Source organism: Tyto alba, unplaced genomic scaffold, assembly GCF_018691265.1.
Source record: "Tyto alba isolate M040663 unplaced genomic scaffold, T.alba_DEE_v4.0 Super-Scaffold_42, whole genome shotgun sequence".
NCBI lineage: Eukaryota > Metazoa > Chordata > Aves > Strigiformes > Tytonidae > Tyto > Tyto alba.
The window spans coordinates 36,202,051-36,227,077 of record NW_024881318.1 but is presented as its reverse complement, the minus strand read 5'-3'; the positions used below and the strand labels follow the sequence as shown (position 1 = coordinate 36,227,077).

The 25,027-nt window shown below is 33.3% G+C and overlaps 1 protein-coding gene across 47 annotated transcripts in view; it reads left to right on the top strand.

The window, feature by feature from the left end:
- Positions 1–25,027, top strand: part of PTPRD (protein tyrosine phosphatase receptor type D) — a 1,276,575-nt gene that overhangs the window by 530,371 nt on the left and 721,177 nt on the right. For all 47 annotated transcript variants that reach the window (XM_042804932.1, XM_042804933.1, XM_042804934.1 and 44 more), the window contains exon 6: positions 22,180–22,228. The gene's annotated coding sequence lies outside the window, so the exon portion shown is untranslated. The remainder of the gene's footprint in view (positions 1–22,179; positions 22,229–25,027) is intronic.

Here is a 25,027-nt window from a genome sequence, read left to right as displayed (position 1 = left end):
GTTTTTTTTTTACATCATATACATTGGATGATGACCCATTCTCAAATCACACATGTACACACAAGCATATTCTTTTCCATATTCTTCTGGGTTTTCTTGCTGATGTCACAGGAAAATTCATGTTAGTAAACATTTACAATCTTTGCATGGGTTTATTATATCTAGATGATAATCTGTGTTTATCACAGAGAGCCCTAATGCTATATTGGACAGTGCAATAGTATAAAATGTACCAGTCTTTAAATAGTATAAGACTTGGTTTGACAGAAATTAATTATAAGACTAACTCACAGTCATAAATGAAATCTGTAACTGGAGTACAACTTGTTCTTAATTACAAATTTATTGATGACTTATTGATTCCCCAAATCTTCCACATTTATTAATAATTACACTAGTTTGGGCTGGGATAGAGTTAATATTCTTCATATTCATTCATATGAGAATATGTTTTCAATTTGCAATCAAAACAGTGTTGATAGCACAGTGACTTTTTAGTTACTCCTGAATGGTGCTTACACAGTGTCAAGGCCTTTGCTCTTCCCAGCTTCGCCCTGCCAGCAAGTAACCTGGGGGTTACAAGAATTTGGAAGAAGACACAGCTGGGACAGCTGATCCCAACTGATCAAAGAGATATCCCATTCTATATGTCGTCATTCTCTCCAATAAAAGCTGGGGAAAAGAAGAAAGGAGGGAACATTCAGAATTATGGTGTTTGTCTTTCCAAGTCACCATTAGGTGTGATAGAGCCCCAATTTCCTGGAAATCTCTAAATATCTACCTTCCAATGAGAAATAGTGAAATGATTCCTTGTTTTGTTTTTCTTGCATGCACAGCTTTTGCTTTACCTATTAAACCATCATTACCTCAACCCATGGGTTTTTTCACTTTTAACCTTTTGATTGTCTTCCCCTTCCCACTGTGGAGGACTATGTGAATAGCTGTGGGGTTTAGATGCCTTCTTGGGTTAAACCATGGCATGTTTTTGGCAGAGGGTTTGTATTAAAATTCTGGACATAGTCTCATTTATCTGATTGTATTATTATTGGTGGAAAATTTAAATTTTTATTTTTGTTAGACTGTGAGGTAGCAATTACTAGTATCAGAAAATGATATAAAATACAATGTGAGAATGATCACTTGTAGCATTTGATAGGACAGCTGCCAAGGGCACTTCACAATTCTTATTAAAAAACCTGTGAATTTACAAAGGAGAGTAGCTGCTTAATCAAGAAATGTGCAGCTGACAGTGTTGACACTTCACTGGGTATAAGCATCTACTTTAATAATTCCATCACTGATGTCATTTACCATGCCTGACTGTAATATAGAACTTTCTGGACTGTTAAGGAATTTATTTGATTTTATTGGAATGGCTTTTCCACCTAGAAGGATAACTGAACATCAGTAATGGGCTTTATTCTGTGATGCATCACACCGAAACATGTCATCAGTTAGAAAGATGCACTCCAAGAGTGCTGAAATATGCATTTTGATCTGATCTTTTAATCTCCTAAAATTCAGCTATTTGACCTCACTTCCTTTCGAGACTTTTAAATAGGGAAATAAAGTTGGAAGAAAAGGTGAAAATATTTAGCTGTATCAGTTTAAGAACACATGATGGTCTCCTTTTGGAGCAGCATATTTTTAAAATTATTTAAATGATATTGATTGTGCACATATTGATTGTGAAGAAAAAATTCCCATAACTTTTTTTTTTTATATGTTAACAAGTAAAGCAGGTAATCTAATGATAATCTTTTACAGAAGTCTATCTACATACAAGTACTGTTGCTCTCAATTCTTTATGAATAAACATAGCATAAACCAAGACCTTTCTGGTTTGTTCTGTGTTGTTTTTTTTGTTTGTTTTTTTTTTTTTTTTTTTTTTTTTGTTTAGTTTAGTTTTGTTTTGTTTAATTCTTATTTCTGAAGAAGGTGACAAAATGGAAAAAAAAAAAAAAAAAAACAAAACGGTAACACCACCAAGAATGTTACGTGATTATCCAATCGGATGAGACTATTTCTACATTGTTTCTGCAGAGAACTGTTTTTATAGGTTATACAAAGAGTGAAGACATGATGTCTTTAACCACTCGATTCTTTCCATAGCAGAAAAACTCCAAAAACTTCATTTTAGTGTATAATGTGTTTAGCTACTTCTGCATGTAATGCTTTGAGAATTAAAACCACAGTTATAAAGAAATAGTTGAGTGTGACACATACCGTGTTCATGTGAATTTAACTCTTTTATAAGGATCCTTAGGAAACTTAGTATACTTGTTTATAAAAATTGTAACTTGCATCAGCTCTGAAGAGGGTAGAGATATTAACTCATCATATGTTTGGCTGTCAAAAATAGCTGTGCAGTCTATAAGGGGGAATTATACCACATTTCATCCATTTCATTTCATCTCATCTCAAAACACAGAGAAATCATGGGAATGCAGGGATCTTATTTTTCTTGGAAAAAATTGAAGAGGCATGCAAGTGTGGTACTATAGTTGTGTCTGCACAGCTTCTGCAAAGCTGCTGTTACAGGTTTCCATTGGCTAAAGGATACAAGATTAAAGGGACAGCTGAATCACTTTTGGTGATGAGAATCCTCTATTGTGCGTAATAAACTAGTAAATTAATTTATGGATTCAACATGTCCTAATTACACATGATTAAATGGAAGATGTTAACAAATAGAGAATACTAGATGCTTTATATATGCATCTTCAAAGCTGAATTACTGACATCTAAGTAGCACTTGATAAGTTGTACACAATCTAGTACATAGAGCTCTTAGTGCTTAGTTCATTCCAGTATATATATTCCCGTAACAAAAAGGAATTAAAAAGTACAGCCTAAGCTTTTTTAAACATTTTTGACATGAAAATAATTTCACAGAACCTGTTTGTTCTTTACTTTGCTTGTGCTTTTTTAAGAAGCTGGATTTCCTCTCCCACCCAAGTCTTTAAGAACCATATTTCTATGAGTTTCACACAAGGGAAAAAGAAAAAGAATAAATTGAGACATTTGTCATGGTTTTTTCCTCTTATGCAAGTGATATTGTCAAGAAATGACTTGTGAGTACTTTATCCTAAAGACTAGATTTTGCCTTCACTTATCAAAAATATTGTAATGACTATAGTTTCTGAGGTTTGAATGTGGACCATAAACATAGTTTACATTATATAAGTTTACCTTTATAAAATTAAAAATGTGCTTAAATATGTGAAATAAATTATATGGGGAAAAAATAATAAAGACAGCAAAACGTAAGCTATTATATATGAATTTAGAATACTCCTAGATGGGATTCCTAGAGGTCACAGTGGTTGACTTTGGCGGAATTTCAGATATTTCATTTTTAAAAATATCTTCATTGTTGAAGACAGTTTTTCCCAACAAAAATGTGGAGCTCTAATCTTGGTTTTGTGTAAGATATATGTGTATATGTGCACTCCTTTTCTATGTATGACATTGATCTCTCAGAAAAAGTTAAAAGAAACTTTTTAGAAGAGGGTCTTTTCTCCAGGTTCATGGAGTCTTGCATTGGTTCACTATGAACTTTGTTTATTGGAAAATTTGATTTACACAAAACAAGTAGCTGAACTGGTTGCTTAATGCATACAATGGTGTAAGCCAAGGGAGAACACCTACCTAGCTCAGGCTGATCTAATAATGATTAGATAAAAACACAATGTGTAATGTATACAGATGAACGTTGTCCCCTATCTCAGTTTGATCCCATGGATATTAGATATTGGTCTGCAGGCAGACAAAAACCACATATACATTGCCCATATTTATTAAAAAGAGGATGACCTAAATGACCTCTGTTCTGCCCTTCAGTGTTTTGTTTGGATAAGTACTCCTTTGGTCTGTCTCCAGAAACAAAAGGAGTAGGGAATTAACAGGAAAGAGCTATCTCCACTTAGTTCTTCCCTTCAATTCCTCTCCACTGAAATATACTGTTTCACCCATCTGTATGCACGCTTATTAAATTGGCATCAGGTGTACGTTTGTGGCCAACTCAAAAAAAAAATTTCCTTGGTACATATGGATCCCATAAAGTATTTATTATATTTTCCAAATAACAACATGGAATTTATACTCAAAATGTCTGAGATGCTGCCTCTTATGAATTGTATTTTTGCCTTGCAAACACTTTTCATGAAGATATCTTTCAGTCTGTATATCTCTTCACTATTGTGAATGTCTGAAACAGATGGGCAGTGTTTATCATCAGCGCATGTGCAAAAGTGCCTTCTTGTGGATGACTTTGAATTCTCACCTGATATAACTGATGGTAGCTTCTTGACTTGCCAAGTCCTCAATGTTTTTTTCCCATTAAACTTTATCAGGAATACTTAAGACGTGTATTGAACTAGGACAATAATTGAACCTTATTTGAACTAGGAACATTCATAAATTAGTTTTGCTTCTTAAAAGGCTATTTTCTGAATGTCAGGAACATGAAACTACTGCCAATATCTTGAAGCATTGTTTGATGTATCTGTATTATAAATTTTAGAGTCTGACTCATAATTTTTGTTTATATAGTACAGTTCATATCTTTTTATAGTGTGAAGAAGCATTATATCTCCTTGGAGGAAAACCTTGCATATGTTTTATTGTGTAAAAAATGTTTTAAGCTTACTTATAAACAGTGAAATAATTATTAATTGAAATGTTGTTAATTGCAGTGTCTTAGAAAAGGAGATGACTTTACAAAACGTTGAAAACAATGAATAATTCTTTTATTGTACCATAATCTTCCAAGTAAGATAATTTTTGGAATTTTTAAGCATGTTCAGCTTTGTCAAACTTAAAGAATACCCATACATCAATAATACTGAACATTGAAATTACAACATAAAATTGGTTTGCTGTGATACTAAAAATACAAAGAACATTGATTTGTTAATTTCTAATGCACATTTATGTCATGTTTTTTCCTATTCATATGAACACTGGATGAAGATAAATTTAAGTGTTAAATGGGTGGAAATAGGATGGTTCTCTCACAATTTAGATCGTATGATATTTAACAGACACCTCAGACTAAATTGCTCTGGCTTCTTATTTGTCACTGTATCATCTGAAAGAATTAGAAATCAATCATACAGCATGCATTTTTCCATTTCAAGAAAAATATGTGCAACATCACTAGTGATATATGAGATGACTGTGATGGGGTGAGAAGAGCAACTCTTCCTGTGTATTAACTATAACTTCTGATTCTCTTTGGAAGAAAAAAAAAAAAAAAAAAAAAACAAACAAACAACCAACAACAACAACAACAACAAACAAACGAAAAAAAAAAAAAAACAACAACCAAAAAAACAAAACCTTTTTATAGTATACCTCTTCTTATATAAACAGAATGCATAGCAGACATTTGAAGAAACATGAAGAATCTCTGAAGTAATACATTAAAACTTAGTACTAATTTTATAGAATAGTTGATAGAAGACAGAAGTAGACAGAGTAATTATGGACCTTAATTGTAAATATTCATAGCAAAATGATCTTCTAGTTAAAATATTTTTCACTATTGAAAATACGATCTAGTGACACATCCGTGGCTCTCAGTTTCACTGCCTCAGTGTGTTTTCAAAATTGCGTTTGGGTGTTTACCTACTTAAGGTTTTATTTGTTTAATGCAATATAAGCATAGATCACAGAGAACAATGGAGGCAGCTGGTTAAACGTTAAGAAAAACTTTTCCCCATTGTGAAAGAGATCACAGTGAAACAGGTACATGAAGAAAACATTGAAATCTCACGTTTTAGGCTGTACTTCCTAAGTCAGACTAAGGGCAGGGGAGAGGAAGAGAGTGTGATACTTTTTGGGTGAGCTCCTACCTACATATAATTTTTATTTGAAAAGCACAATCTCCTAATTCCTAGTCATAATTCTTCATTCATAAGGTACCTACCAACTGTATTTGACATCATCTTCAGGAGACATGTTACCTCTCTGGGACTAAGGAATATTTGTGAAATGTGAGAGAAGCAGTGGAAGAAGGGTGTGAGACAGAAGGAAGCAGAGTGAGGAAAGTCATGTATAGAATTCCAGGGAAAAAGTGAAGGAAGAGGAAGCAGAAGAGTGGGTACTGCTCTTAATTCATCCTTCCTCTGTTCTTATAATTGTCTAAGGTCTGTGGTTTTCTCACACCTTGCAATGTTGCCTGTTTGTGTGTTTTGCAGACAAAATGTGAAGAGAGTTACAGAAACTCATGAGAGAAATTATTGTTTAATGTTGTGCTGCTATTTTCTTTTACTGATCTGTATCTGAAATACACCAAAAAAGGACAGTAATTTATTCTACATTCTAAATATATATTGTGTTATATTTCTATGTAGCTAATGCCTAAAATGATTTAAAATAAAGCATAGAATATATGTGTAACTGTGAAGATAATTCTTCATGTTCCTAACAGAAGTCCTTAGATACTATATCTTTCATGCCTGATACTGAGTCTATATATACCTACAATTTTAATTGCTGAGTTGTAATTGCTGAGTTACACCAGACAGGCTTAAATTCACTGGTAGTAATTTGTTTAGAAACCTGATCAGCTTTTCTGAGGTTCACTTCAGAGTTGTTAGGTCTTAACATTAACCCTTCAGCATTTTTTCTCAAATATTCAAGAAAGACTGATTCACAGCATGTTGAAATAGGAGAGGCAGTGGAGTCTTGTCTGGGACATCATTGGGAAAGTGAATGCAGAAGACCTGAAAAAAAAAAAAAAAAGAAAATGTATTATTTCAGCGTCTCTTTTGGGCACCCTATGTCAGTTAGCTTATATCAATTTTCACAATTACATGAGAAATTAATGGCCTTGGTAAAAAAAAAAAAAAAAAAATCAAATTCAAAACCCAAACAAGATACTCTGAAAACCTGGAAAATGATAGATATACGCTCAGGTTGTACAACCTCAAATAAGGTCTCACTACAACAACTCCAAAATAAGCAGAATAAAATAGCAAAAAGCATACAAAAAGCATGTGAAACATCATATAAGAAATCTAACCATCAGATACACAAACTATGTATTTAAATGATAGCACCCAAAAATTATGTCATCAAAATCCCCTCATTTAATGAGAATCTTAAATGAAAATCTTTTCAATTTTGAACTGGTAATTACCAAACTGATTGATTAAAGATTTTGAGAAAGGAACAGCTGAAATCTAACATGGGAATAGAATCTTTGGTAGAACGCTTGAAAGGAGGTGACTATCTGTAACATTGCACATTGTGTCAATTCCTGAGGAAATTATAGTAGGACTAATAAATCAGAATAACTTCATGAAACCCCCATCAGTGACGCAAAACATGATGAAAGAACTGTTGTGTTTGAAGATCAGATCTATCTAATTTATGTTTAAAATCAGCATAGTCTAGCCTGTAGGTATGTAACTAAAATGTTCAAAAATAGGTTGCTTGAAAGAATCACTGAGGAATGAACTCAGGAGAAACACCTGATTGATGTAAAAATGAGGAATGCGTATGAAGAGAAATTTCAAGGTAATAGCTATTTAAACTCAAGTAGATGAAAACAGAACAAGAAGACTACTTTCATTTTCACTTGCACAAGTATTATTTGTGTGAAGATAAATTTGCAGTTTGCACACATAAGTATTACAGAAACTTACTGAACTGGATGATGCTATAGTTGTAATGTGTGCATTTTTTACCTTCTTTTTTTTTCATGTACTTGTATCACTTAACATCTTAGTTATTTTTATTTTTATAAATGTTTGTAGCTTGAGATAAGACTGAGACATCTCTGTGCAATCTTCTACATATTATTCAGTCATTTTACATTATTCTTACAGGCATGTCTTTAATTTAGAAGACACAAATTATCTTAAATTTGTGTAATTGAGTTTATTTTCATTCAGTAACACAAAAATAGTGCAGTGGATTAATAAAAAACTGCACAAAAGAGCAGTCACCCTCTTCTTATAGTTACCGACAAGAAGATTACCCCATCTTTCTTAGGGTTGTGCTCAAATTTGCAGTCTTGGTTGGACTGTATGGCCTCTTTTTCCATGTAAAAATGTTACTGAGTCTTCCATAGAGATAAATGTTGTTGCTTGTTCATTAAGTGCTTTCTCTGCAAACCCTGTGGCAGTAGAAATATTTAAAGACTTCTTTAAAGTGTCTTTGTTTTTTGATATTTCTCTGTTAATGAAGAGAACCTGGAAGGAGAAATTTCTCTCTGCTTTGACAAAATATAATTATAATACGTATAGACGCTTACATGTTTATAAACAGAAAGCATTTCACAACTATTGATCTTTTAAGTCTTTGAATAGGTGTTATTCCCAGTTTAACTATGAGACAAAAACATGATTTGTCTAATACTGAACAATAAATCAGTTGTAAAGTAAGGAATGTGCTCTCCTGTACTGTAATCATGGGAGCTTATTGCCTCTTTTATCAAAATAGCACTTAGCAAATTAATTAGTGCTTTACTCTTCAGTAAAAAAAAAAAAAAAAAAAAAAAAAAAAAAGTATTTTTGTAATTAAAACAAATTTTTTTCATTTCAAAATAGAGCATACAGGTAACTCCAAGCATGGTCAGTTATTTTCGTCATTGCCTCCCACTGATATTTAATTATTCGGCTTAATCAGAAGTATTAATTAAAAAAACACTTCTTCCCAGTGAAAGCAAACCCCTCATGAACTTGTGGTAGGATACACACAAATTTAAATAATCTGGTCAGATCACATGGTGAATCAGAATCAGATTTAGAATACTGTTGTTTACACTAGCAGCTTGCTTTATTCAGTGTGATCTCTACAGAAAATAATTACAAAGTTGACACAAACTGTGTGTAAGAGTGGTGTTGTTAAAACACCTTAAATCTTCTTTCCAGACATTTTTCTTAAATACATTTTAACAGTGTTTGACATGTCCTGGGAAGCAAAATGATATATATATAATTTACAAAAAGAATTGCAAAGTATATTGCTCTTCCTCTTGCACCCAGGAACTCTTAATCCTTTCTTTGTTTTGTGACTTGGGAATGATCTAACATTTCTTACTTGCAGGGTTATGATGGAAAATTTGCTGTCTCAGTTTCCAGTGAATGGTTATGTTGTATGGTATTGTAATAGCTTGTTCTCTCCCTTCCTCTTTCTTACACATGCCCTGCTCCTCCCTCCCCACCATGACCCATCCCCCCCACTGGCTTTCTTAACATCTACTTCATTGATAGATACAATAGAATATGTGGATTGGTAGTGGAAAATAATTTTCAGACATGAGCTGTTGGTTTTTAGTGCAGGTCAAGGTATGATTAAATCATGTAAGTGAAGTGTAAAGCCATCTATTTCACCATGTTCTATGTGTATTTTATCATTAAAAAATTAAAGTATTAGTTTTGTCAATTGCTGTCAGTATGAATAAATATTAAAAAAGTACATGTATGATACTTATTTTCTAGTATTTTCCATGATTTATTAATTTATACTTATGATATTACAGAATGCATTCTGTGACTACTACTTGCTTTGTGATTTAAATTCTATTGAAACATATATAGGAAAAATCTTGCATGTAAATTTGACATTTTAAGATGCAGGCTGGTAAAATTTCTACAGATACTAAAATCAGAGTACCTACTCTCAGGAGCAACAGAGGATTTGAAGTCTTGCATAATATATTTATGTAGAATAAATATTGTTTTTCCTTACCTGTTACCAAATTTTTTTTTTTCCAGTTTGCTCTAAAACCAATGAAAGAAAATATTGAAATTGGTAGTGGGAAGTTAGAAAATTATGATAATGATATAAAACCAAGAGGTATCACATATTGTTGGATAGTCAATAAATTTTACTGAAAAGCTAACAATCAATGAAGTACTCATTGTTATGTTGCATAGTGTATATTATTTAAATGATAAGGTTAGCGATCAGATATAAGAGATACATATGTACCTCAGGAAGAGTGTACAGTTACAGTATTATTCAAAATAATATAATGAGTATTAAATGATTCTTAAAATTAATATAATGAAGGTTATACTCTTTGCAGGGTAAAAAATAGGCTGGATGACCCGGCACAAAACATTATAGTGAATGGAATTAAATCCAGTTGGTAGCCAGTCACAAGTGGTGTTTCCCAGGGTTCAGTATGGCAGCCTGTTCTGTTTAATATCTTCATCAATGATCTGGACAAGGGGATTGAGTGCACCCTCAGTAAGCTTTCAGATGACAACAAGTTGGGTGGGAGTGTTCAACTGCTTAAAGTTAGGAAGGCTCTGTAGAGGGATATAGACAGGCTGGATCAATGGGCCAAGGTCAATTATATGAAGATCAACAAGGCTGAGTGGTGGGTCTTGCACTTGGGTCGCAACAACCCCATGCAATGCTGCAGGCTTGGGGTAGTGTCTGGAAAGCTGCCTGATGGAAAAGGACCCAGGTATGCTGGTTTGACAGCTGGCTGAGTATGAGCCAGCAGTGTGCCCAGGTGGCCAAGTTAACCAACAGCATCCTGGCTTGTATGAGAAACAGTGTGGCCAGCAGGACTAGGGAAGTGACTGTCCCCCTGTACTCAGCAGTGGTGAGGCTGCACATTGAATACTGTGTTCAGTTTTGGGCCCTTCACTACAAGAAAGACATTGAGATGCTGGAGCATGTCCAAAGAAGAGCAACGAGGTTGTTGAAGGGTCTCAAGAACAAGACCTATGAGTAATGGCTGTATGAACTGTGGTTGTTTAATCTGGAGAAAAGGGGTCTGAGGGGAGACCTTATCACTCTCTACAACTACTTGAAATGATGTTGTAGTGAGGTGGGTGTCAGTCTTTTTTCCCAAGTAACAAGTGAGAGGATGAGAAAAAATGGCCTCAAGTTGTGCCAGGGGAGGTGCAGATTGAATATTAATAAAATTTCCTTCACTGGAAGGGTTGTCAAGCACTGGAACTGCTCAGGGAAGTGGTTGAGTGACCATCACTGGAGGTATTTAAAAGATGTGTAGATGTGGCACTTAGGGACATGACTTACTCGTGGACTTGGTAATGCTATGTTTCCAGTAGGACTTGATCTTAAAGATCATTTTCAGCCTAAATGATTTTATGATTCTATGATTTTTTTATTTGTAGTTTCCAATGAGAAGTAAGTACTAACTGTTTAATTTCTCAAAGTATTAATGGAAGTATTCAAAAAAAGCACATGTAAAACCTGGCCCCTGGGCAAAATCCTGCAGTAGAACAGGTCAGGGACGACTGGCTGGGAGCAGCAGGAAATGCCTCAGGGCCCCAAGGAGGCCAGGTTGACCATCAAGGAGCAGTTCCTCCAGGCAGCAAAGAAGTCATGGCTACACCCCAGTCTTCATGAGCAAGAGTGAAGCCAGAAGATTTGGGAAGGATCCTGCTCTCCTGTCTGGGACCTGTGTGCTGTCCCCAGCACGAGTCTCCTGCATACAGGACAGACACTGACTTACTGGAAAGACTCCAAGGGAGGCCACCAAAATCGTTGGGACCTGGAGAACAGGGAGCCTGATAAGAGGTTGGGCCTATTCACTGTAAGAAGGAACAGCCTTGGGGGGCACTTAGTGGTGTATACAGATACCTGGTGGGAGGATGCAGAGATAGAGAATATGGAGCTATACACTGCCCAATATAACACAGTGCTAGTATTAAAAAAATAAAAGTAACACCAGAAAAACCTGTTAGACAGTAGAAAAACTTTTCATTGTAAGGCTGATTGAAGTCCAGCACAAGCAGCCTAAAGAGGTAATGGAACTTCCTCCTTGGAGATGTTAAAACACTGACTGAGTATATTTTCATTTCTCTCTAATACTGCAACGGAGACTGTTGGTGGTACAGTCACAAGAGCATAATGGAGCTGCTCTGAGACATGATCAGAGATGAATTTCCTAAGTGAGACCACATTTGGTGAACTGCAGTTTCTTTTCTAACATTTCTATTCCACAGACAGATCACACACTTTGCATCACACAAGCCAGTGCCCAGTTGTTGTGGCCCAGTCAGGCCCAGTACCAGGGTCCCAGGAGCAGGACACTCAGGCTAACAACTGATGAATCCAATCTGACTAGGTAGCCAACCCCTGTGCTCTGTGGCTCCACCTTGACACTGCATTAGACATCCATGGATGTGTGTCCCTCACCAAAGAGCTACTGGTTTTTCTATCTATTCATTTTGTATGTAAGGTAGTCAGCATAGACTCACGTGGCTCTGTGCCAGTTTCAGTGACTCTCTCCTCATCTAAGTCCAGTTAGCAGCTGTCACCAGGGCTTCTGTCACCTGCTGGTCTCCTGGCTTAGATGTCTTAAAGAGGTGTGAAGCTCACAGTGGTTATGTGAAAAACTTTGTCTACTCCTTGTTTTCCAGCTCAAATGTCATTTATCAAATCAGTTAGTATCAAGTAGATATAGTCAATCTTTCCTTCATCTAAACATTGTTTTCAAGTAGGTTTCATCACATGATTAAAACAGCTAGGGCTTTGATCCTCATAAAAGGACAAAAAACTTTCTTGTCTTAAGGTACTTATATAACTGATACAAATAGTGATATATTTAATTTTCAACTGTGGAAAATAATGAATTATAAATGAAAGACACATCCATGAGACAGGAATTCTGCTGCACAACAGTTTGTGGGGTTTTGAAGTATATGCTTATTCAGAGAGAGCAGGAAAGATTTATTTGCTCATCAAAATGCACAGGACAGGTCATGGATGAGAGAGACCTAAATTCCATTCCATCCCAGTGAGATTTAGAGTTACATTTCATAACAAGTAACTATCAGCTGGATACAGCAGAGATGTGAGCCTGTTTGTTTTGTATCTTTTTGACAAACAAATTCAAAAGACCTATTCACTTCTCTGTTAGCTATAACAGTGTAATGAACTTGCCTCTTGCATGCTTTTCCCACAAACTAACCACCCCACTAAAAGGTAAGTTTCTATATTACTGAATGAAAGCAGATTTTGAAATGTTGCTACTTAGACAACACTAGGTCATTTTTCTAACCTCCATATTGCAGGTTATTTGCTCTCAGACATAACAATCTCCAAGTCCCTGTTGACATCAACTCCATAAAAAACAATTTTTAGTTTCTAGCTGTCTTAATAAATGTGATAAAATAGTTTCAATCTTCTAGATCATTCTGTGATCATCATAAATGTACAAAGTGACATGTTACAGCATCTACAGCAATGCCCAACATGTCATTCTTGTTAGTCAGTCACACTTACAGGACATGCCTTCATTTTATGGTTCAGTCCACCACTATATATGTTCCTCCATGATTTGAGACAGGACAATGCTAAGAACCTGTCCTAATGTTATGAGCCATTAGTCCTTTAGACCAGCTCCTTATCACTCACTAGTGCTTGAGATGATCACAATGGAAGGCTATACAGAATAGTACATAGTACTAAAACATGTTTTTGCTTTGAGAGCGTATTTTCTCTGAGTGTGATTTGTCAAGTGTAATATTTTGTAGTTATTAAAATGATATACCTCATCACAAAGAGAATGACATACACGATAAAACTTTTTTTCAGTATTTGTAATTCTTCAGTAGAAGCTATAGGCTGACACATATTTATAACTAATGTATTTTTAACTTGAGACTTTTCTCTGTTAACTGCAACAAAGCAGATGTAAGATGAGAACAGAACTTCTTGTTTATAAACTTTGAGTTCTTAAAAATTGTTCTCTCACACGCCTTCATGATTGAAGTGAACCAGGACTTTAGGATTTGACATAAACATTCTGTACAGTAATATTGTAGAAAACAAATCAGTAACCTCTTTGTATTAGAAGTGCATTTTTTCTTTCTAGTCGGAGCTCCAAAGCATTGGTTTAACTGGAAGCTTTAGTAAAAAAAAGATGAAGTTGGCAGATGTGAATAATGGGCAGCAGTTACCATTATACTCCATGCCTCTGAACATTTTTACTTTTCCTTTTAACTACCATATTTCATTCATCCAAAACATTTATGTACAGATCAACTTTTTTTATAATGTGATTTCATAAATTGTCTTGTTCATTAAAACAAAAACAAACAAGCAACATTTTAGAAAGTTAAATAAGATGGAAATCTGTCCTGTGTGCTGGTTTTTAATAATTCTAATGTATCTGAAAATTTAAAATATTATTGACTCTAATAGAATTTCCAGCTGTTCAAATTGTCTTTCCAGACTCCACAGTAAAAAGATTTTTATAAATGCATTTTTTCATAATCAGTAGAACACCTCCATAAACTGAATCAACAGAAGGAATGTTTCTTGATATAACATAGCATACAATAAAAGGGATCATAAAACAGATGTATCTTGTTATTTCTCTACTCCCAAGAATGATTGCTTGTGCTGTGTACACCTGCAATTAATTCTGATTTTTCTCACATCCTTAAAATTTGTACCATGTTGTTACTGGTTTGTCTTCTTATCCCAAGTGATAACAAGACGTAGGACAGTTATAGTGTCCTTTGAAATGTTATGCATTGTGTAGGAGAACATCATTGCATTTATCTTTACCATAAATCATAGTTTTACAAGGTTAGATTTAAGTGACTTTAAATACTTTTAAAAGAATGTTCTCCTTTTAAAAATGTGATTTTTTAATATTTTTTTGTGGTGTTTCTCTCCCTGTTTCTTCTTAAGTAAAACAAGCTTTCACTGAAAGCAACTAAAACTAGTAATTGCATTGTTACATACCGGACTACCTAGGATTACAGTACTGTGTTGGACTAGGGCTCAGAGGAGATAATAGAGACTCATGAACATTTGTAGTTCTATTCTTAAGGTAATATACATACACCAAAGCAATATTAATATACCAACTTTTATAAACAGACATTATGAAAGGAAATAATACATTTAAAAGGTTAAGCATCTTATAACTCATTCATTCTGTCATATGACTTCATCTTCCTGTGAAACTGCAAATAGGATTATTCCTGAAAACTTTTAGATTGTAGTTTTTTTGTGTACAGAGTTGATTTTCCTTTTTTTTTTTTTTTTTTTTTTTTTTAGTTTAGAATTATGTAATTTTAATTCTTCTATTAGTTTGAAATAGCATTATGTTGCATTACTGGGTTCTGTAAATTGTGAAATCAGTTAGGTTTTATATCAGTTCTTCACAATTTCAACCAATAAATTTATATTACTTATTCAGCTCCGGTTTGTGCCCTGGATATCAAAGTCAGATTCCTTTGTTGATTTTCCCAAGCCTTTGTGCTGTGTCTTCTGACAAAGGTTTTTGTTTGTTTTTGTTTGTTTTTTTTTTTTTCTAAACTGATTAAGATTTGCAGAGGATGTTTTAAAGTTGATGTTTGCCTGAATCTTTCATGCTTTGCAGTTTTAAATTTGTGATTACCACAGGATATGTGAGTAAGAAAGGAACTTTGTACATCAGAGTACACATAATGTTGCAGAAAACAGTCACTTTGACAGATGAACATAATCAACACAAAGCCTAACTCCTTGTGTATATGGTGGTATGCTTTTGTCAAGACAACAATATGATTAAATATTTCTGCAGATACAGCTTTTTTCCATGCTTACAAGTAATTTTTCTAGGGGCTTTGGAGGTTTGTTTTACGGAGAATAGTTTGGGATTTTTACATTCCTTACAGACATTGACTTCCTGGTTGTTGCAACAACTTGTGAGACAAATTAACCATGAATTCAAATTTCTGTGATACGAGTGTACTCACAAGAACAGCCTAAGGTTTGGAGAGTCAAGGATGTGGGAGTGGCCTTCCTATATGGTCAATTACCAGATTCACTATATTATGCTGATATTACTTCTTGTTTCTGCTTTGTGTGCAAACCGATTCAGTTGAAAACAGACCAACTACTGAAAGAAAATCAGATCAGAAATGTAATTCAAATATTAAAAGAAATGAGAAATCAGTCCCAAAGACAATAAAATTTTAAATTTGTTTTAAAAACATTAAATACATTAAAGATCTGATAGCTAACATTTTTTTATGTAATGAAAATTCTACCACATGGTTAACTCTAAAAATTTATTGCAATTGGGTGGTAGAAACTCTGAATAACTGCTTCAAAATCTTATTAACATGTAAACTGAAGGCTTACATCAAATATTCAAGTTGCATATTTTTATTTTCAAGAATTTAATTACTTTTATGACTCAGTGGATAGAGAGATCCTGATTCATAAAAAGCTCATCTTACATGAATTAATGGTGCTAATAACATTGGAATCTTTCATCTGAAAACAGACATTTCTGTGGCCTCAGAGCCACCTTTTCTCCATTAAGTGTTAGATGATAGCATAGTAATAACCTCTAACTCTTGATGATAACATAAGGCATGCACCTATTGCTACCAAAAGTTAACTCCCTTCTAGTTCATAATACAGTTCTGTTCAGTTCTTCCATTAAGGAGGTGTCAGCAGTTCTTTATCATCTAGAGGTTTTAAAGTTGTGAGTAGTTTGTTAACCTATAAAATTATATTCAAAACTTTTTAAACAGGGAAAACAACTCCCATCAGTAGTTTCATTTAATATATTTATGAATGAGTTAATCAGAATTTTCAGTCCCTATAAAGGTAATTATCACGTTAAATTATCATTTACTAAGAAATTAATAATATCAATTTTTTCTGCATGTTACAAAATTATTTATATAACTGGGTATCTAGCACTTCCCATGAACACTTGCAAGTTTGAAGATCTGCACAACATGAGAGAAAAAGCAAAACAGATTTTTGTCTCAATACTTTTGGACTTCAGTCATTTTGTATGAAAACCTGTCTGGGTTCTCTGAATTCAAATTGTTAGTAAGAACTGAGCCAAATGTGAAGGATGTTAGACTAAACTGACATAAACCATTCTTAATTTGAAAAGGTAATAGAATATCTCCAGAAGGTTTTACATCATGTTTATTTATATTTGTCCTCTATTTAAAATTAATTCCATGAGCATAGGCATATAAAGAAGCTATCATTATTAAGGAGTGTATATTTACACTATAACATGTACTTTGATACCTGTATATACATTTTTAATCCAAGGTAGAGTTTTCATAGATAACCATTTATGATGGGGTGTATAACTAAAGTGATAGGCCATCTGCAACTTTTACTTTAAAATTACCAATATTGTGCTGAAAACAAATTTTAATGTCAGTGCAGCTCGAGGAAAATTCAATCTGTTTATAAATGGTTCTAATTATGAGAGAATAATTACTTTTTCTGAAATGCTTTTTATGACTTTAACTCTGTAAGGCAAATTTATTTATGAATTTCTAAAGCATGATGTTTTCCATGAGGAAAAAATAAGTAAATATGATATAGTTGTGTTTTTATTAAGGGGGATCTAGAGTCTCTGTGCTGTTACATTCTTTTAAGCAGAACAGCAAAATATGAATTGGATGTAACCACCAGCTCTTTGAAAATTTACTTTCAGTTAACAAGGAATACTTATTAATCATTTCATTTGGAGTATGCTGCAGGGGTCTGTTTCGGCCATGTTGGTTTTCAGTGTTTAAAATCAACAACAAAAAAAAAAGAGTGATTTGAGTGATGGAAGAAACCATAAACTTTAAATATCTCTGGTTGACAGACAGATGGATGGGATTGCAAATGCCCCTAAGGATAGGATTAGAATTTACAAAAATCTTGGCAAATTAGAGAGTTTATCCAAAATCAACAGTATGCAATAAAAATGCAAGAATATCACCACCAAATGCACAGAAACAAACCAGAAATAACTGGATAGAGTGCAGAAGCACAAAAATTTAACACAGACTAATACTGCAAATTTCAGTACAGCATAGACAAACTCTTTAGTAGATCCCACACCACTGTCAAACCATTCAAATTTCAGGACCTATTTAATTCCTTCCCTACCTGCCTTATATACCTGAGATTATTTTTAATGACAAGTGCATAAGGGGGAAGTGCATAGTGAGGTTTCAACCCTGTAAATAATAAGAACATATTCTAGGCTGTATGTCTGGGCATCATGACCACTGGAATTAAGGTAGAAAGCATCTGCCCTGAAAACCAGATGTAGCCCTTCCAGTTCACATAAACAAAAGGAATTACCAAAGGGATACTCCAAGAAAAAGTAATCCTTTAATAGAAAACATTTAATCATATTGTCATGTAAAATATGATGTCTATGCTGTGTTAGGGAAGCCCAAATTGTAGTGTTTTGGCAATGAAGATGGATTTTCTGTTAATACTGAGAAAAAAGGGAGAGAGGTATTTTATGAAAGTATAGATTACCTGCCAAGAAGTTTATGTAGATTATTATGAAGCTAATCTCTATAAAACTATTGAACTGGATACCTTTTTTAATTTTTAAGCTTTGAAATATGTAAGAATATGTTTTACTATAAACCAATTTTTTTTTCAAGAGATTATGAAATGAGATTATAAAATTTAATGGAACCTTTTGATTTCTTCAGCAGGTATATTTGTGTCTTTTCATTAAATTTTATCAGATTGACAAAGATATTGATTCAGCAAAAATAGAAAAGGTTTGTGAAGTGGCTATTGTTGGATAACTACTGTGATACTAAAACCCATACATTTGGGAATAAGTAGGGACAATTTGGGTTTTTATAAGTGAAGGGGACACTGTTATCAAATAAAATTACAGAGCAGTCCTAAACAAAATGCACTTCTTCTGCTCTTGCTGTAGGCTGTGCTTCAAACTGTTTCAGCTGTGGGAGAACTATATAACAGAATAATATACGAAGCTATCACTTGTCTCTTCTACATTATTCTCTAAAAATCCAAGAAATTTATTAAAGAGAAAATAATATTGTGTTCTCCAAAAGTACTAAAATATTTTAGACATATAAAAGTTAACTACAAATTGCTTCCAATAAATATATTATATTCAAGTGTTAAGAATTCCTTATTATTTCACAGCCTACTTGGACAACTCTTATTTTTTAATTATATCCACATTTTGGTGTGAATATTTTAAGATACTATCTAGTGGGATTGAAATAAGATTTTGGACAATGTTTTTCCTGGAATTGAATTAAGTTTCAGTGAGTAAACAAATATTTTTTGTTGATAATTGCTTCCACCTTTGCATGAGGAAGTAAAAATTAATGGAAATAAGGTGATAACACACACTATTAGAATACCTACTGGAATTTGTCTTGGTAATCGTCGTTACAAAATTAGTGGGGCTTGTTCTCTAAGTTGATTTATTACCAGTATTTTAAAGTCAAAGTGCATAAAGGCCATTGAAAGCAGACTTTTAATCCCCTCTTTTTTTCTGACCAATTAAAAGAAAGGTACACTAACATTGTCCAGTACTGAGGCATCTTACAGTAGTTGTTAGTGTCTAGTAGTTCCCATAATGTGTTTAAATAGGGAGTGTTATAAAAGGAGCTTGAAAATACAGTAGTCTACTTGATGTTCATTCTTATCTGTGACTTTGAATCAAGTGATGTCAACAAAATAAAACATTTTCAGAAGATAATGGCCTCCTGATTGCTTTCTAAAATTGTGATGACTGCAGACAACAGAGATCTTGTGAAATTTAAAGAAATTTGAGAAAAAAGAAGCCTTAAAAATTTGGCAGTTGTTAAAGAAATGTCACACAAAAGTGGCCAAGCATTGAAATGTTACTGAATAATGCTCTAAATTGTGTGAGTTTGCAAGTTGGAGAATAAATCACTTTTTATTTAAAATAAAACCAAATTACTTTCAGGAGGTAGAGTTCCTGTTCTCTCCAAAGTATGATTAATTTGCTGGCACTACAGTATAATGAAGTATTTTATTCATATTTTATTTTTATATACATAGAAATAATCTTTAGTACAAAAAAACAGCTTTTCATCTAAACCTCTCAAAGTACCAGAGAAAGTATTGTTGAAACTCCCAAAATGGTTTTGTGAGGCAGGAAAGTTCGTAGTCAGAAAGAATTTCTAGATCAATATTTTAGTTCACAACAGAACTACAACTATGTTTGAGGATTATTAATTCATGCTAATATAAGGTTATAGTGGTGCTATAATGAACTGATTCTCTGAAGGGAAGGTAATAATATTTAAATTTTTGCACCCAGTTTCAATCTTGTAATTCCTTTCTTTCAGTGTCTTAAAACTATAGCAAAATATTATAGCATAATTGTCCCCACAAAGATTCAAAATAATAAAATAGAAAAAAGCTGGTTTAGAGCCACAGATTAATTTAGACTCTTTAGACCAAGTATTTGCAAAGTATATTTGGCTTTAACGGCATTTTTTCAACTGTGTTACGATGCTGATGTTAGTGGTCATGTACTGCTGCTTTCATAAGGAAAAAAAAGAGCAGGGAAGAAAATTACAAAATAATGTCTTGGAAAAAAATATGTGGAGAGATAAGAGTAAAGTAAATTCTTAAGACAGATGCTTTTCTGGGTTTGGGTTTTTTCCTTTTTTTTTTTTTTCCCCACCTATAATATAATGGCCACATTTCATGATGACTTCTGCAGTGATGGAACAGACTGTTCAGCAGTGTGAGAGACCTGAGACTTGATCACATTGCTGTGGTAGAAAAGCTGAGGTCTTTAACAAGGGAGCATAAATAATGTTCTGATGAACCCATGTGATGTTCGCTTTTAAATGCCCATCTCAAAACTTTCTTAGAAACTTTAAAAATAAAAAAACCTTTTTTTTTTTTTTTTTTTTTTTTTAGATAAAGAAAGGCCAAATATGTACATTTTTATTCTCAGGTTCTTTTTTGAACATATCTAAAATACATTTGAAAAAAAAACTGGCATTCCTTGAGCCATGAACACCCTTCCTCTCCCTCCCCATAAAAAACCTAAACAACAAACATACAAAACCCCATAAAAACACACACACAAAAAAAAAAAAAAAAAAAAAAAACAACAAAAAAAAAAACAAACAAAAAAAAAAAAAAAACAAAACAAAAAAACAAAACCAAACCCCATAGAAGTTATTTATGTAGCACAAACACCATAGAAAAATTGTTAGAACATGGCAACACTGCAAACACTGAATGGATGATCTGTTAATAACATGTCTTGAATAATCTTAAATTTGCAGAGGCATACATCTTCCAAAGCATACAGGTTACCACTGTAGCATTTAATCTTCTTCTTTAATAAGTTAATTACCATTATGTTTATGCACATATTTTTCCATGCATCCTTCTTTTCTATTATTCAGGCATATTTTTACTTTATGTATTTTCTAATATTTATTTTCTAGATTTTAAATTTTGAGCATTAATCTTCATTAATGTTGTACTGCAAAGAGAAAAATGCCTGTAGACAAAAAGTTGGAAACTAATTTGCTGCAAGAAAATCCATTTTAGATTGTTCTTATTAAGCTAATGGTTAACCACAAGACTTATTAATGAAATATCCATGGTTATAGTATTGATAAATTTAAAAAATCTTAGCAATTATAAATAAATTCATCCAGGTCCATTAAATGAATGTTAATTCAATGATGAATTGTATGTATTTGATGATCATAAGGGAGATTTGGTGTACTAATCTGTTTTCTTCCTCTGCTTTTGTAGAAGAAATTCCATTTTTGCATCCCCAGATTCACAACAAACCACCCCCAGTCAGATTGTCAATTGCTTTTACTCCAATGCACTTTTGTCAACTGTCACAGAGCATTCTGATACCTTTCAAAAATGAAATGTATATCCTCTATTACTAATTTGATTACTTTGATTTCCCACTTTTAGAACCAAAATCTTAGAATGTAATCTGATTTTTTTTTTTTTTAATACCTTCTGAACATTGAAGTAATTTGTTTTCTAAATGAGCTATTTATGTTCAAATAAACTTCTCAACTCATAGTTTGAACTGCTCTGGGATACAACCTGAACTTCTGTCTAGATATCCCTGGAGATTATGGGTCTCCATGGAAATCCACAAATCCTCAGTTCCAGAAGAGATCTTAAAATTAATTTTTCCTCACAACACTGTTGGGGGGTAGGGAGAGGAAAACTGAACATACTTGAAAGCTTAAACTTTTATTGGGCTGCTTTTCTGACTTAAAGGTGCTTCTTTCAAAGTGTATTATTCAAGGTTTAATCCAACAGATTTTGCCTATAACATATATGTAGGCTAAATACTTGCAATATTGAACTATAATTTACTCATTTTGCTGTATATCTAATGGCTAGCTATTTATTGTCAGTGCTGATAGAAAGCTTTTGTTTTGTGTTTCTCAGATCTCAGGATAGAGAATTTTTGATTGAGTTCCAAACCTACAAGTTCAGGGTGAGTAATTATTTTTGTTATTTCTTTAGCTTGAACTTGGATGATTCTGTGAATATCTGTATTCCAGCATATAACTATCTTTCCTGGAGTATGAAAAAAAAAATCCTGCCCACTGTGCTATACTGTCAGCTGATAATATCAGTGATCAATTAACCTCTTTTTGTTTCAAGAGATAGTGAGGAAAATGGGGATTTTCCTTACTGTGTAGCCAGAAGATGAATTTGTTCATGGGGGTTTGGCTTGTTTGTTTGTTTGTTTGTTTGAGCATAGTTTGACTGAAGAGACGATGACATAACTGCAATTCACTGCTACATGAGTATCTTGACCATGTTGCCTTTTGGGACTAATATTAACACAGTCAACAAACACAGGAGCTGACATAATTTCAAAATGCAGGAGATAACACGAATCAAAGAGGCAATGATTTATAAAAATTACAGAGGTTCTCCAGACATAACTTCCATTTTTGTACATTAAATCCCTTGTGAGAAATCATCTTTTAGGACTGAATAAGGGTCAAGCAGCAGTAGACAGTAAAACTATCACGTTAAGGGTTTTATCAAAATGGCTTCCTACTAACAGAAGTTTAATGTGGCAGTTTTGGGGATTGAGATACAAAACAGATAGCTGTCTAATGAAAACTAAAATTACTGGAAACTTGTGGTTGATTTAGTTAAATTTCTTCTCTTCTTCATTTACTAAGTTTTATGAGAAATGTTATGTTTAATGTGAAGTAATTTAAATGAAGTATGTTGATGTTTAGCATGTTGCTGAAATAATTTAATAAGTAACATAAAATAGCTATTGAGACAAACAAGATTAAATAAGTTACCAAAGTATTCTCCTGTGTTTTAAGCTTGTTTCATAATATTAAATATAATAAAGTTGAGAGCTTCTTTTATAATAAGGGACAATATGATTAGCATGCAATTGAGATCAAACTCATGAGGAAACCTCATTTGTATAACACAAATAGCTGTCATACTCTGTACACAAGGGCAGCAAGCAACACTCCTAGACAGTGGAAACCTAAGCCCAGGAGATCATATCTGTCATCTTTGTTTTCTGATTTCACTCATTGTGTGAAAGTAGTAGTTCAAAAACCACCATGGCAGAAACATTTATATATTTTTACCATGTGACTTTCTGTAATGAGTTAGAACCTTTAAGCTTTAAAGCATATTTCTGCTTCACAAGCTTCTTGTGATAGCCTGAAATTTAGAATTTTGTAGTATCAATTTAAAAGACTCACATAAAATACATTTTCTTAATATTTGGACAGATCTGGTGGACTTTGTTTTCACCCTGTTTCTTCTGGTTTTCCATCAGATTCCTTTTCACTCTTTTGCTCATAGTTCTTGAGGATTGGAGTTGATTATTGCTATCTCACATGCTGCACAGCAGAGTTGTATAATCTTACCTGCAGCAGGTGATTTAGAGATGTCTTGTAAGCCTATAAGATGCTTTGAAATTCCAAATCCCTCAAATCTAGTGTTTTTCTGTATATCAGAGTGTGTACAGGAACACAGGGCTTATTCAGATTCCTGTAAGACCCTGCACTCACAGAAATTCAGGAGTAGTAAGTAATCTAATACTGTCAAAACTCTTAACTGTATAGTACCTGCCTTGTTATATTTGTTAATTTCTGGTGGTTGAGGAAACACTAGAAGTGTTTAGTAACAATACACTGAAGTGACTGCTAGAGAATTCTCATTATAATACTGGTATATTACTTAATATAAGATCACTGGTGATCAATTTTTTTCTCATGTTTTGAACAAATGATGCTATATAAAACGCACATAAACATATATGTGTACATGTATGTGTATCATCAATAATAAAGCTTTATTTCTGAAGAAAGGATTATACAAAACCAATGATATCTTATGGTTTGAGGAACCAAGGTTTCAGTGACATGTTAAAGCACTTTTTACGCTTCTGAATACAGGAGTCAACTGAGATAGCTACACTAAATAATTGATAAATATAATGAAAATACAATAAAGGAAGTTTTTCTGTGAGTTAAAAACAAACAAAACCCCACAACAAATCAAATTATACACAATAGAAATCAACACCTTTTATGGAAAATCCAGCAAAAAAAAAGAAGCTCTAACCACTTGTTTAAATTGTATCACTTAAGTTCAGCATACTTGGAGCAATTAAAAGAGCTGATAGGGTTTTACTATGGAAAGGGGGTCATTTCCAATAGCATAATCTTTCCAATCTATTCTAACTGGAAAGATAAATAGACTAATTAATTCATTGCATAAATTGACAAAGTTGAAATGACATAAACTAGACATGGAATTCTCCCTTCTGGTGTATGCAAACTGTAGGTATAACTGATTTGTCAGAGAACTTCCTTACATTGTTTTATTGACCTGAAATTTGTTTGCATAAAAGTGATACAGATGACTGAAGCAGAACTTAGAATGATACAGACAGCTACTGCAGTATCAAGGAATCCTTGCAAAATTTGAATCAGGGATGAAATCTGGTCCTGTAATTTAAACAGTGTTTTGCTGAGATAGAAGTTTAAACAAAGGCTTATGGTATGCCCCATTTAGTAATTTATAATAAATACTTTTAAAAAGGGGGCACAGACCAATCTAAGTTGTCTTAACACTGTTAAAATAGTAGTACTGATTTCATACATTTTACTATGCTTTTTAAAAATATGTAATTATGTAATTTCAACTTTCGCTTTCACTTAAGACTGACTTGATCATTCTTATGAAGGTTTTATGAGAAAAAAAAACACAAACTTCTACAGAATCAATGGATGAAAGTAAG